The sequence below is a fragment of the Equus caballus genome, chromosome 5 (assembly GCF_041296265.1).
Source record: "Equus caballus isolate H_3958 breed thoroughbred chromosome 5, TB-T2T, whole genome shotgun sequence".
Taxonomy (NCBI): Eukaryota; Metazoa; Chordata; class Mammalia; order Perissodactyla; family Equidae; genus Equus; species Equus caballus.
Window position 1 is genome coordinate 67,345,243 of NC_091688.1, and position 14,480 is coordinate 67,359,722.

Below are 14,480 nucleotides of genomic sequence, written 5' to 3' on the forward strand. Positions count from 1 at the left end.
TAAGAAATGATGAAATTTGGACATTTGTGACAACATGGATGGACCTTGCGGGGATTATGCTAAGTAAGATAAATCAGAGGGAGAAAGTCAAATACCATAGGATCTCACTCATAAGTAGAAGGTTAAAACAATGATAAACAAACACATAGCAATAGAGATTGGATTGGTGGTTACCACAGGGGAAGGAGGGAGGGAGGAGGGAGAAAGGGATGATTAGGCGCACACATGTGGTGATGGATTATAATTAGTCTTTGGGTGGTGAACATGATGCAATCTACACAGAATTCGAAATATATTATGATGTACGTCTGAAAGTTATATAATGTTATAATCCAATGTTACTGCTATAAAAAAAATTAAAATTAAAAAAATAAATAAATAAAAGAAAAACCAAGATAAAATACGGAAAGAAACTGGATCATTTGATGATCCTCAGTATCAGGAGTCGAGCTCTCCACTAACCTGGAGCAATCAACTCGGGTATGTTGTTGGAAACAGAAATAAACATATCGTTTTAAGCTGCTGTATTTTCAGGATATGTCAATTAAAGTTGCTTACCCCTTAATTTAAATTACTTAGTGGTATCACATTATATCCACTACAATCATCCCCAATATGTCCCTAGTGTAGCCAAGCAATTTTTCCATATTTGGCTAGTCCATTCATCTTTCCACTCCCCTGAGTGAAAAATTTCAGACTTTGGTTTCTATTCTCAGGCATCCAACAACCCTTTCTCCATCCTCCATTTTATTTCAAAACTTTGCATTTTATTTCACTGAAAAGAAGATAAGCAATGAAAAGAGAACTTCCAAAATTTCACATCACCATATCCAACTAGCTATTACAACTTGTATGATGTGTTAATATTGAGTAACCTTATGACCAATTCCTTAAAGATATCACTCCAAGCAATTTTCTCCTTCTCTACTGCATTATAAGTTTTTCTTCAAATGTTTATATCATCCTCTTTAATATGAAAATATGCAGTTTGGTAACCCATCAAAAATAACAGCAACTTTATTGATGCCCCCTTCTCCCTCCACTAGCTGCTCGGTAATTCTCCTCTCTTTTCAGGGATATTCTGTTGCTTAAATTAGAGTTAAGTCATAAAAAATTATTTCATATATTGAGTTTTCTTAATATATGGAAAGTTCTTTAACCAGAAAAAAGTAAAAACTGTACAATGGCTATTATTATTATTTTGAACTCATACATTATTATGAAATAAGTAAGATTGATAGACTTTCCAATTAATATAAAGAAAAGCTCTGAATAAAATCATAGAGCAGGGGCCAGCCTGGTGGCACAGCGGTTAGGTGCACATGTTCCCCTTTGGTGGCCTGGGGTTCACCGGTTCAGATTCCGGTGTGGACATGGCGCTGCTTGGCACAACATGCTGTGATAGGCGTCCCAAGTATAAAGTAGAGGAAGATGGCCACGGATGTTAGCTCATGGCCAGTCTTCCTCAGAAAAAAGAGGAAGATTGGCAGCAGTGAGCTTGGGGCTAATCTTCCTCAAAAAAAAAAAAAAAGGTAAAAAAAAAAAAATCATAGAGTAGATATGTCAGTTTCAGGTAAATCTGCCTAACTCCTTTTATCATGTCACTCCCTTGAAAGGTACAAAATCTAAATTTTGTGAAATGGTAGTCCAAGTCAATAATAATCTAAAACCATCATTATTCTACTTCATTTCCCATTAACCACTGCAATGAAATAAATTTTTTGCTGTTATTGTCACCTAACCATCTCTTTCTACCTTTCTGATACCCAGAATGCCATCTCCTTCCTTTTACCTTCTGCACATCTCCCAAATCAACCATGACAACTGTGCTAACTATTCCACAAGACAGTGTTACCTATTACACTACTAATTTCATACTTCAGTATAAATTAAAGTATGGCATCTTTGTCATTTCATTTGTATAAATGTGCCTTATTTTTACAACATGATTTTAAAGTCAAGGGAGTATATAAATATTAAATTAAGGATAAAACAAGAAGCATGTGTAGGAGGTAATGAAATATGAAACTGTAAGGTTAATTATGATGCAAGTCAAATAGAACATGCTTCAAAACTTCTAATAGCAAATTAAGTTAGGAGAATATAATTCCTCAGAAAACAGAAATTTTCTGGTGGTTTTTGACTGAAGAACGACATGATCAATCTTGATCATTTACAAGGTTATTTTGAAAAATGTTTACATAGTAAATTTTTTTTTTTTGAGGAAGATTAGCCCTGAGCTAACATCTGTTGCCAGTCCTCCCCTTTTTGCTGAGGAAAACTGTCTCTGAGATAACATCCGTGCTCACCTTCCTCTATTTTGTCTTTTCATATGTGGGACGCCTGCCACAGCATGGCTTGATAAGCAGGGTGTAGGTCCACACCTGGGATCTGAACTGGCAAACGTGGGGCCGCTGAAGCAGAGTGTGTGAACTTAACTGCTGCACCACTGGGCTAGCCCCTACACAGTAAATAGAAGGGAAAGTGGAATGTGGAAAGTGATCATTGGAGAATAAGAGAACCTGAACCAGGAATAGCATTAAAAATAAAAGAAGCATAGCGAATGAAATGGTGCAATAAATAGAACCTATCTTCAAGGCTGGAGTACTCATTTTCTCAGCTTCAGGGACTGGTGGCACAAAGCTGATTTTCTCAAGAGGAACAACCATTGCCTGAAGGAAGCTTCCTTTCTCAAATTTATGCCCTCTTCCTGAAAGCAGTCAATATCCAATGACTGGGCAATGTAGGAGTAACAAGGCCTGGTCTCCTTTGTCTCAATTAGAATCATCTCATAGGGCTAGCATAGTCTCAAGAGCTTGATATAGTGTTGATTAAGGCCTCCTGCAAGTGCTTCAGAGTCAAACTCCTCCCTCCATCAAGGCTTAGTTCTCTCACTCACTCACTGGCATGGTTCTTCAAGCATCCCCTAGTAAACCTCTTACATGCAAATCTGTATCTCAGGATCTAATTCCTAAGGGATTTGGTTTAGCACATTTGGATGTGTAAATAGTTCTAAGAAGGAGACTTAAAAGGGGATTTTGCAGCTGGATCACCTGCCAACCAACTAGCAGTGAGAACCCCATCACAGTTGGCAGATAGAGTACTAATAAGCACTGCTATACTGCTGCAGTGATTCTTTTAAAACGTTACTGACGCTATACTTGGGTAAGATACTGGTAGAAGTAAATGCACAAATGGAGGCAAATCTCAGGTATTTGAGAGATTCTAGGGAATTAGTAATCTAAAAGACTATGAAATTAGATGGTTCTTGCTGGATAAATCAATACAGTAGAGAATGACAATAAAAGCTCAGGAATAAAGAGTACTGACAAAAAAAAAAAGGATGATGATGGTCCTGTGAGAGTAGGTATATAATGTGTGAGGATATTTGTCTTACTTGTTAACACTCACCACACAGTATTGACCACAAAAAAAGGTTCTAAGTAATGAGTAGATACAAAGATTTAGTAAGTGATGTTATTAGCATTCTTACATAAGACATCCCAATACTGATAATGTGCTCATTAACAGAGTAGCCATGATTGCAAGGAAATAGGCTTTTCATCAGCCCAACAGTTGCTATCCCATGCATCAAGGATGATCCAAAGAAAATATATGACTAGCTAGCAAAAAAGATGGATGTTGAGTCTGCAATATAGTACCAGCCCTTGACAAAATCAACCAGTCACCTCATGGTGAGGTTATTGAATTGAAATCCAAGGTAAGAGTTCATCTTGACTGAAATCCACACATATTTCAGTTATGGGTGTATCATTCATCTCCACAGGGCCTCAGCCAGTAATTATCTCAGGGTTAACAAAGTGTTTGATCCACTAACATTGGATCACACATAACATTGCCCCAAACCAAAAGGCCCAATTTACAGCAAAGGTAGTGTAACACTGGGCATGTGACCATAAGATCCCCTGGTCCTCAGCTCCCAGCCTTTTAGAGTAAACAGCCTTTCCATCAGCCTTGAAGATGCATATAAGGCATCATCTTGGAGATGATACCATTTGAGGACAGATATAATTTACCCTCCAAATCAATAATTATTATATGGCTCTTAATGCCCAAATGGTAGATATCAAAATGGTAGCATATCAACATTTGGAAGTATAAGTGGCCCCACTTACCATCACTGCCAGTGACACACTTGAGGAATTTGTGCCTTCTTTAACCATACCCTGAGGCTCTGTGTTTCAAGAGGCTCTGTTTCAGAGAGAGGAAGCTTCCATCAGGAGGAACAGTAAGAATACTTGGGTACTTCAATGTACCAATTGGACAGCCAAAGAATGTGTGAAGCAAATGGGAATACAGAAGGTTAAATGAAGAACTAAACACAGAAGATGCAGATTATATAGTTATTAACAAAGAGGTGGCAAATGAAATTACAGAAGTTTTGAATGTCAAGAAGTTTGAAAAGTATTATAAATTTAATGGTTGAAATACTATCAAGGGTTAGGCTAAGATTATCATATTTATTTCAAATGAATATCAGGAAGCAATGAAAGAATCTGTGCTTAGCTTATGCAGGGAGAGTCATGGAGTAAGAGGATCATGGGCCAAAATGCATTATCATTGCAGAAATCAAGAAGGAAGCCAAAGAATAAAATTTTACCTCTGACATGAGTAAGTGTAAACACAGAGAAAGGAACTTGGCATTTATCAAATGCAAATTATTCATATTAGACGGAATAATAAAAATAATAAAAATAGGCAAATGTTCAATAACGCACATTCCTTCAACGAATATCCTGATCACTTATGTGTTATGATATTTTTATCTATTAAGATATATGAACAAATCTTAAAGCCTAGAAGAAGAGATTGGTCACATGATCATATAATAATCATATTATTGTAAGTGAGAAAGATAATATCATACTAGAATTACGTGATTATTTAGAAAAGCAAGAAAATTATTTTCAACTCAAAAACCAGGGAAAATACAAGAGAGGAAAATATAACAATATGATACTTAACATGATGACATTTTCACAGAAGTAGCTCAATAAATGTTTGTGAATCAATGAATAAAAATACATACAAAGAACAGAAGAAATTTTAAAACTGAAGCATACAGTTTTTTGTTCTTTTTTTTTTTTTTTTGGTGAGGAAGATTATTATTGAGTTAACATCTGTGGCAATCTTCCTCTATTTTGTATGTGGGATGCTGCCACAGCATGGCTTGACAAGTGGTGCATAGGTCTGTGCCCAGGATCCAAATGGTGAACCCTGGGCTGCCAAAGTGGAGCATGTGAACTGAACCACTACGCCAGTGAACCAGCCCAAGAAGAATACAATTTTTATAAGATTTTTTAAAAAACAAATTATATTGAGTTGTAATTCCAGGTTAATAAGTTGAACTTTTGATTAGGAAAACTACTAATAGCACAATTAGGATGATGCAGAGAATAGGGGTCTCCCATTATTTATGCTTCTTCTGCTGCAGGCAACAAAAACCAATTTGAGGGGAAATAACTAATAATTCAATAAGTTAGAGAACGCTTTGTACAAACAGCTGTGTTTTACTGAAACCAAGGGTAAGAATGCAGGTTGATATTAGAACTCCAACAGCATCTCTCTTATACATTTGCTATTGCTCTTTGTGAACCATTTGTATTGGTTCTCAGTCAGCAAAAAACAATACAATCACTGGAGTATACAATTTTATGTGTGAAAATTTAGACTATATAAAGAAAGTAATCCACAGCTACTAATTCCAAATCTTCTATGAAAGAAACTTTTGGATCTAAGTTATTATGGCTAGAGGTCGACACTAGGCACAATTTATTACAAATAGGAACAAAGACTTGTAAATTAAAAATTAAAAAATTCCAGAAACTCAGAAAGTTAAAAAAGAAAAGCCAGTCAAAACTGGTTGTTAACTTGTGGACAAACATGCCAAAACTTGCCTATTATAATTCAAAATTTATCTTTTTACCTTGATAGCAAATACCAGGTGTAAGAGTGTTTAAGAGAAGTGTGAATTTATGTGAAATTATAAAACATAAAGTTTAAAAAGAAACAAATTGACTATGAATAATAAGTTCAAAATATTTTTGCCTATCTCAGGGAAATATTAAATATATTGCATTTTTCTAAGTAGTTTAGGTAGTTTCTGAGAACTTTTACTCTAGTTTCATCTTTCAAAATTATACTAACATCTTGAATGCCTTGGATTTGGAAATATAATGTGTGTTAATTTAATACTTATGAATGTGGCATTGAATGTAAAAGAGAAACCTATTTACGAAAATAGAAGACACTCAAAACAGAAGACATTGTTTTCAGAAATTAAATATTATGATTCTTCAAATTTACTTTTCAGGAAAATATGATTTTTTTATTTATCTACCAGTTGATTATAATTGTATTTTGATTTTTCAGTTAAAAAACCTTCTCTTTGAGGCTTGCCCCATGGCATAGTGGTTGAGTTCAGTGCACTCTGCTTCAGTGGTCTGAGTTCGCAGGTTTGGATCCTGGGTGGAGACCTACACCACTTGTCTGCCATGTTATGGCAGCAACCCACATATAAAGTGTAGGAAGACTGGCACAGATGTCAGCTCAGGGCTAATCTTCTTTAGCAAAAAAAAAAAAAAAAAAAAAAAATTCTCTTATTTTTATTAGAAGGGAACTTTATCTTGAGAAATTAACCAATTCCCTGAGTATGGACAAAATAAAAATATGAGTTTTCCACTGCCTTAGGTTATAATCTTGGTGCTACAAACTTTTGCTCAGATAAATTAGTTCATAAAATTCAATCTAGAAGAAGGCACCCAAATATTACGTTCATCTTTATATTGGAAAATATTTCTCAGAAAATTATGTAGACACTACTAAAGTCCATTTTAAATTTCAATAACATAACTAGAGACAAAAGAGCTTGGAGGACATCGTTCTTCCTCTTTCATCATATACAATTTATTTGCATTTTGTCATGATTGCTTATTCTAATACCAGAATGAGCCTCATGCTGTTTTAACTTGTGATATGCTTCTTTGTCTTCATTTGAACATTTTCAAATGTACATTTAGGGAGTATCTTTTACATTATGCAAACTCTGTACTTATAAACATAAAATCTGAAATCTTGGTGTTAGATAACATAATGACATTGTCATATGGAGAAAGATATTCTCAAAAACATAAATATGTTCATTCAGGTGTTTAAAAGAAAACTGAATAGAAAAAGATTGGTATTAATGCAAATCATATTGCCAATTAAATAATTAGTTGTTATATCTGTTGTAAAAGAAATTTATTCGGCACATGAGCCCTTGGGTATTACAAAGGCAAATTTATCTCTTAATAGAGTTTTGTTTTTGGTTTTGTTTTTTAATACACACACTTTAAAAATGTAGAAAACATTTTTAGCAAATGTACGTTAGAAAAATAGGCCACAAGCTGTAATTTGCCCACCCCTGATATAAAAAGAAATTCATGCATTTGATCAATGATACCAATTAGTTTGATTCTTCTCATTATCTGAAGAATTTGGATGCTAGCTCACAGTCTTTTCCACTCCAAGGATGGTCACCATTTTTTGTAATTTGGCAATTCTGTGTAGGGCTCAAACAATACGCAGGCTTTTAAGATGGACTGGATATGATTGATTGACAATAAGTATCCATTTCAATCTCTTAGTTTTTTTTTTCCCTGTGTGGCAGAGATAGGACATTTCTTTCAGTCTCCTTTGATGTTTGGTTCTAGATGTGGATAAGTTCCACTAATTAGATTCCTTTTATGAGGTTTGAGAGACAGTAGTTAAGCAGAGACCAACTTCCTGCTTGCATTGGGTTATTGAGCAAGATCATGGAAGTTACAATGTTGAGTCACTCCCTGGATACAGGAAAGTGATTGCGGTGCTGAAACCTGTTGGATTTAACTTTCCAGTGTTCATGATGTGGAAGTTCTGGCACTAATTCCCTTATCCTGGATCCCTGAGTTTCAGGTTGTGTGCATACTTGATCCCAGCAGTTCCAGCAATGATCTCTTGGTCCTCTATATTTGTAACTCTGAAAGAGATAGTGACTCCAGCAGGGGTCTGTTTTCTTGTTTTCTGCAATAATTTGAGAAGCCCTAGCCTGGAGCCAGGTTTTTTAGAACTTGCAACAATTTTGTAAGCATCTATTTTCCTGTTTTAAATTACTTTCTGCTGAAATACCTAAAATAATTTCTGTTCCTTCCATATATCTTTAATGACAATCTATTGCGTACTAGAAGTGGTTATGGGCAAACATATGCTCAAAGATGGGATACACATTGGTTATCTGACGTTGTTGTGTTTTCAGTCAGCCTCAATTATCACTGGCAAAAGGGACATTGGTAATTCATAGAATGCAGCAGCAAAATACTTAAATTATTACTCATGGTCACCTGGAATGAAATACTAATGTTATTGGCCATTTTGTTGCAAATAAAGAGTACAAGGTAGATGGGGGTGGAGTGGCAGTTTGTGTCTGAACTGGAGAAGTTCAAGAAAAACAGACGCAAACTCAAAGCTTTAAATAGCTAGTTTAAAATATGATGATGGACTAGGGAGATTTTATGACTGTCCTGAAATAATTCCTTTTACATTAGCAACAGAGGTGACATACTTAAAATCATATGCAGATCTGAGGCCATGAGTGTTGAATTCGCAGATATTTCTAGGTGTCTTATGTGAAAATTTGGACACACACTTGGAAACAATAGAACGCTACTCACTGGAGTTGTAGAGACAGGACATCCCTTTCATCATATTTAGGTGGATTCACTTGATGCTGAATAGCTAACACTATTGCCAGCATAAACAGCCTTTCATCTGCTATTTGAGAGCTTGCACCTGCCTCACGTAGAAACTCTGTAATTACCTCACTTGAAGTAGTGACCTTACAAAAGGGTTTTCCTCATGGGACTTCCATTCCTTCTTCACATATAAGTACAGTAGGATCTCAGGATATCCATGAGAACAACACTAAATGCTCTTTGAAATGAAATGAAGTTTTATTTATTAGGTTGGATCATATGAATTATATTTGAACATTTTTGACCCATAAATATGACAATTTATATATTTTATCTAAAACTTGATATATGTATTAATAATATATGTAAAAACGGCTAGAACAGGTAGCATGAACATCAATGTGTTGATATGAGAATACTTACTACAGATTCTGAATTCAGTGCATTAGCTTAGATAGCTTACCTGCTTGCTCAGTTGATTGTTTGAAATCTAAATTTAAGAATAATTCACACGAACAGATATTTGGATGTCAAAGGTGCCTTGGCATAATCTTGAGGAAGGACTTCAAACAGGGAAATATGAATTCACACAATGTTTTTCATTTGAGAGAACACTGAGCATAACTGGAGGTAACCAGAAGTTTATGCCAGAAGAACTGTTGATGACATTGAATCAATTTTGAGGTATCTATAAAAGATATAGATGAGCAACAAACAAAAGCTCAAACATATCTATAAAACAATAGCTGCAACAAAATCTAAATACAATAAAGAGAAGCTTGAATCAGTACCATGATGAAGATCCACGCCCCCTCCCTAAAGTACCTTGAATGATACTATCACAAGTTTTCACTAAAATTATTCCACCCTGCTTTCTCGAGAAGCACTTATGTAAAGGAGTGATTGGCTTTTGAGGGAGAGTGACACAAGGGAAAGACTGGATCCTGGCTCTGAGATATTGGTAATATTTTATAATGTAGGAAACAAAAATCTGAATAAGTGTCATGGAAGTCAGAAAATGAATGGCATTTGGACACAAATAATCTTGCAGTACACTCCAGGAGTGATGATGTGAAAATTCACCTACACTCTGGATATCCTCACAGTTCTAGGAAGTGTGTCAGAAGAGAATGTTCCTGACATTAAAATCTACTTAGCTTGCACCACCGGAAGGACCTACAACTAGAATGTACAACTATGTACTGGGGGGCTTTGGGGAGAAGAAGAAGAAAAAACAAGAAAACAAAATCTAATTAACTTGTCTGTATGGCCTGTGAGAAAGGGAGATGAATCTTGAAAAAATGACAATATTATCATAAATGTAATTAGGTGATGCCACAATGGAAGACGCTTCTCTTGGTGTCTCTTATTCACTGAAGCAAGGTAGCCCACATCCTTTCATGTGGTTTACTACCACTGAGCTCATTAGCGTTGGTTTTTCTCTGTCCCAATAAGCAGAGAATGACAGAAGCAGTTTTACTTCAACCTGAAAGAGAGAGGAACACAACCTAAACTTTGTCATTAAGTCCACAACAACTGTGTGGTTCTGTTATAATTTAGTTCCATACTTTCTTATACTTGCCTTTATATTGATAATGTCAAGATGATGTGACCTGAGGAACAAGGAGTAACAAGTACCATAGAACTCTCAGTAACGTCTATACATATTAGAAAGTGGGAGGAAAGTATCGTAAACATATGAAGACCTACATTATAAGTGCAGTTTTAGAGGGCCAGAAGTCTTGAGCATGTCAGAATATTCCTCCTAAAATTAAAAAAAAGAGATAATTTGCTGCTTTTGTATGTATCATAGCACAATATATGAGGTCTCCACTGAAGACTACAGGCCAAATATTTCACTTTGCGTGTACTGACCTACCTCATAGGACGTCTGTGCTTTTGGGAAAAATTTCTAGAAGAGGATGATTCTCTCCATCACCTCAGGCCATAGTGCAAGCAGTTCTGACCTTGAGCAGATCAAATGTTGCTGGAAGTGTTTGTGATGGCTTAGGATGCTCTATGGAGACTAAAGGAATTTCTGAAAGTTTTATAACATCACTCTTCCCTGTTTAGAAACTTAATATTCTCCTGCTGAGAAACAGCTCCTACACTATTATTGAGGGGAACAGAACACCTGACTACTGAACCACAGAACTCATGTAAATGGACCTACTCATCATCACTTAAATGTTACTTGATCTAGCTAAGCATGACTCTGACTGTGTGCAGCAGCATTCCTTCTTCCTTTGAAGTATATTCAAGAGTAGACATAAGAAATTCCTGAAAATACAAGTAATATACATGAGCATGTGGCTTTTTCACCTAACTCACTTTTTTCTACAGTTGTTCCACATTTCCCTCGTCTACATACCCATGGAATTCTTACAAATATTTAATTTCCAAAGGAAGGGAAAAAATATCCTGGTTTATGGATAGTTCCATGTGACATCCTGGCACTAGGGGGAAGTAATCAGTTACACAGAATTACAGTTACCTCAGGTGTGACTCTGGGTAAAAAAATTTGGATGGAAGTCTTTCCAGAAGCAGACTTTTTAGACATTAAACTAAGGATAGTAATTGCTTTTTTCTAGACATTTTTATATAGGACAAATAAAAGTTATCTGTAAACCACTTATTTTTAATTTGGATTTATAATTTGAAAAATAGATGTCCTAAATGAAGATTTAGACTTTACATTAATATTTAAAGATGAAGAAGGCCATATGACTGAGCAAATAGTGTTCAAAGCTAATGTAGTTTATATGTTAAGACAAATAGCAATAGTTACATAAAAAGAGTACACCAATGAGAGAATTACTAATTATAGAGAAAATATTGTGCAAGAAATAAAATACAGCTATAAAATGTATGTGGATCAGAAAACTCAAAATCATTTAATGATTTTCTCATCAAAGAGACCTGTAGATTTAACTCAACCTAGAAGACATCTTTGTAGCATTTGGCAAGTTTATTCTTATTTTTTATGAAAAAAAAGGGTGTAAGATATCCAAAACAGTATTGAAAAGAATAAATTTGATGAGATGATATACATTGCTTGAATTTAAGATTTTTTAATAAAGTAAATAAAATAAACAAAAGATCTAAAAGTAGAAATAGGAAAATTAACATGTAATAGAAGATGTTAATGCTCCTTTCTCAGTCTCTGAGAGAAAAGCAGACAAAAATCAGTAAATATATAAAAAATCTTAAAGATACCAATAACTTTCTTATCAAGTGCACATGTAATCAATTATGTTAGACCTTATAAAGAGCTTCCGCAAATTTCAAATTTTTGAAATCGTTCAAAGTAACTTTTCAGACTGTGATTAAATTAAACTGAAAAACAATAATGAAATGATAAATATAAAATCTCTGACTGCCTGGAATTTCAACAATTAAGCAACTTTAAATACTATATAATTAACAAAGACATCCAAATATTTGGAAATGAATAATAATAAATGTGGCATGTCAAAACTGGATAGCTGCTGCTAAAGTAGTATCTAAAGGAATATTTATTGCATTAAATGCATATATTTGAATTTACAAAGTCTGAAAATCAATGATTTCAGCTGAATTCTCCAAAAAACGAGAAACACTACATCAAATATAACCAAAAAATTTAGAAGGAGAGGTGATGTCAGCATTCATGACAGCAAAAGATACGCCTTGTTTTTTTGCCCCCTTTAACAACTAAAGTTTGGCTTCCATCCAGGACATCACCCCTTGGGAGTTGTGGGATCCAACACCAATTGCTGAAGTAACCAGGAGGAGTCTCGCCCATCTATGCAATGGGTAATAGGCAGACAGTCTTCAGTATGGGCTGTGTCATAAGCAGGAACCTGTGAAGTGGCTTCAGGCCCTCTCAGACATGGTCTTCGAGTACCTAGAGAAGGCTGATTTGGGCTGACACTCATGGACTAGGGGGCTTTTGTAGAAGTCCAGGTTTTAAGAGGAGGTGTTGTAGCACTGGAGTCTATGTATGAGTTTGTATGCATTGGAGTGGGTAAGAGGAACCTTGCCAGCATAACTCCTCCCCTTCCAAGGCAGCACATCTTAGGGCTAGAGAAGTCCAGTAATTTCTACTGCAGGGGAAAGAGAGTGAGTGAGTGCCTGGCTTCCCCAGCTGTGCAGAAGGCTGCTAAAAACACCATTTCTCTCCTGCAACACCTAGGGCATTAAAGTAGGACCTCCATTACTGTGGCAGGGGTTGAGGGGGGCAGATCAAGAAAGAGGTAGATAAGAATATCAGAGGGAATCAAAGGGACACAGTTTCTGCTAGTTGTGTTCTGGAATCTAGCAGGAAGCCTGCCCATGAGTCACTGAAACAATTTCACCCCAAGATTCCTCCTGCTGGCCTGCAGGCATCCCCAGCTCCCTGAATACCAAATCCACATCTCCTCTCACCCTGTGGCTGACTTCTTGTGAATACTCCCAAAAGTGGTGATGGAAGTGAGCACAGGTAGACAGGGAGCACTCACAGAAAACAGTCTGGGATCTGTGGTCAAACGAGAAACCAAAGTCTTGACCTGTAGTGCAACCTTTGGGAAAACAAAAGAAAAATTTTCAGCAGCTGGCCTGATGCATGGTAAGATTGAGAGAAGACAAGCTTAAGAATTCTTCCACAAGAAGGAACAAGCAGTATGGAGTAGGTATAATTATACAAGGCTGGAGAAAGCACAGAAGCTATAGCAGGACCAATAAAAAGTAGCTCTCACCTGAAGGCAGCCAGTAAATATTAGGAGAGGTGATTGCTACTTCAAATGCAAAAACAGTAATAGAAAACTCCAAGGAACATGAAGAATCAAAGCAACAGGTCATTACTAAAAGTTCACAATAATCCACCAGTAACTGAACCCAGTAACATGGAGATGTTGATTCACATTAAAATGATATCAGAATAGCTGTTTTGAAGACACTCAGTGAGCAATAAGGAAACATGAAAAGACAATTTAAAGAAATCAAGAAAATAGTGCACAAATAAAGTGAACAATGTATTAAAGAGATGAAAATCGTAAAAAAGAGCCTAAAAGAAATTCTGGAGCTAAGGAATTCAATGAATAAAATGAAGAATGCTATAGAGAGCATGAACAGCAGAATAGATCAGGCCAAAGAAAGAATCAGTGAGTTAGGTGATAGGAACTTTGAAATAATTCAGTCAGAGGAGAACAAAGAAACAATAATGAAAGAGAGTAAAGAAAGCCTATGTGATTGAAGAGACACCATCAAAAGAATCAATAAAATCATGGTTGTTCCAAAAAGAGATGAATGGAGAAGAAGCCAGAACGTTTATTTAAAGAAATGATGAGTGAGAACTTTCCAAAACTGGGGAAAAACTTGGACATCCAAGTTCATGAAACTAATAGATCACTTCATTATTTCAATCTAAAATGATGTCAAGGCACATTATAATGAAACTGTCAAACATAAAAGACAAAGAGAGAATCCTAAAAACAGCAAGAGAAAAAAGATTATAAACTATAAAGGAATGCACATTTAGCTATCAGCAGATTTCTCAGCAGAAAACTTCAGGCCAGGAGAGAGTGAAATCATTATTCAATATGCTGAAAGAAAATAATTGCCAGCCGAGATTACTCTATTCAGCCAAGTTATTCTTCAAATATGAAGGATAAATAGACACTTTCCCAGACAAACAAAAACTGAAGGAGTTCATCACTACTAGATCTGCCTTACAAGAAAGCTGAAAGGAAATGAAGCTGAAATGAAAAGATTCTAATTAGTAAAATG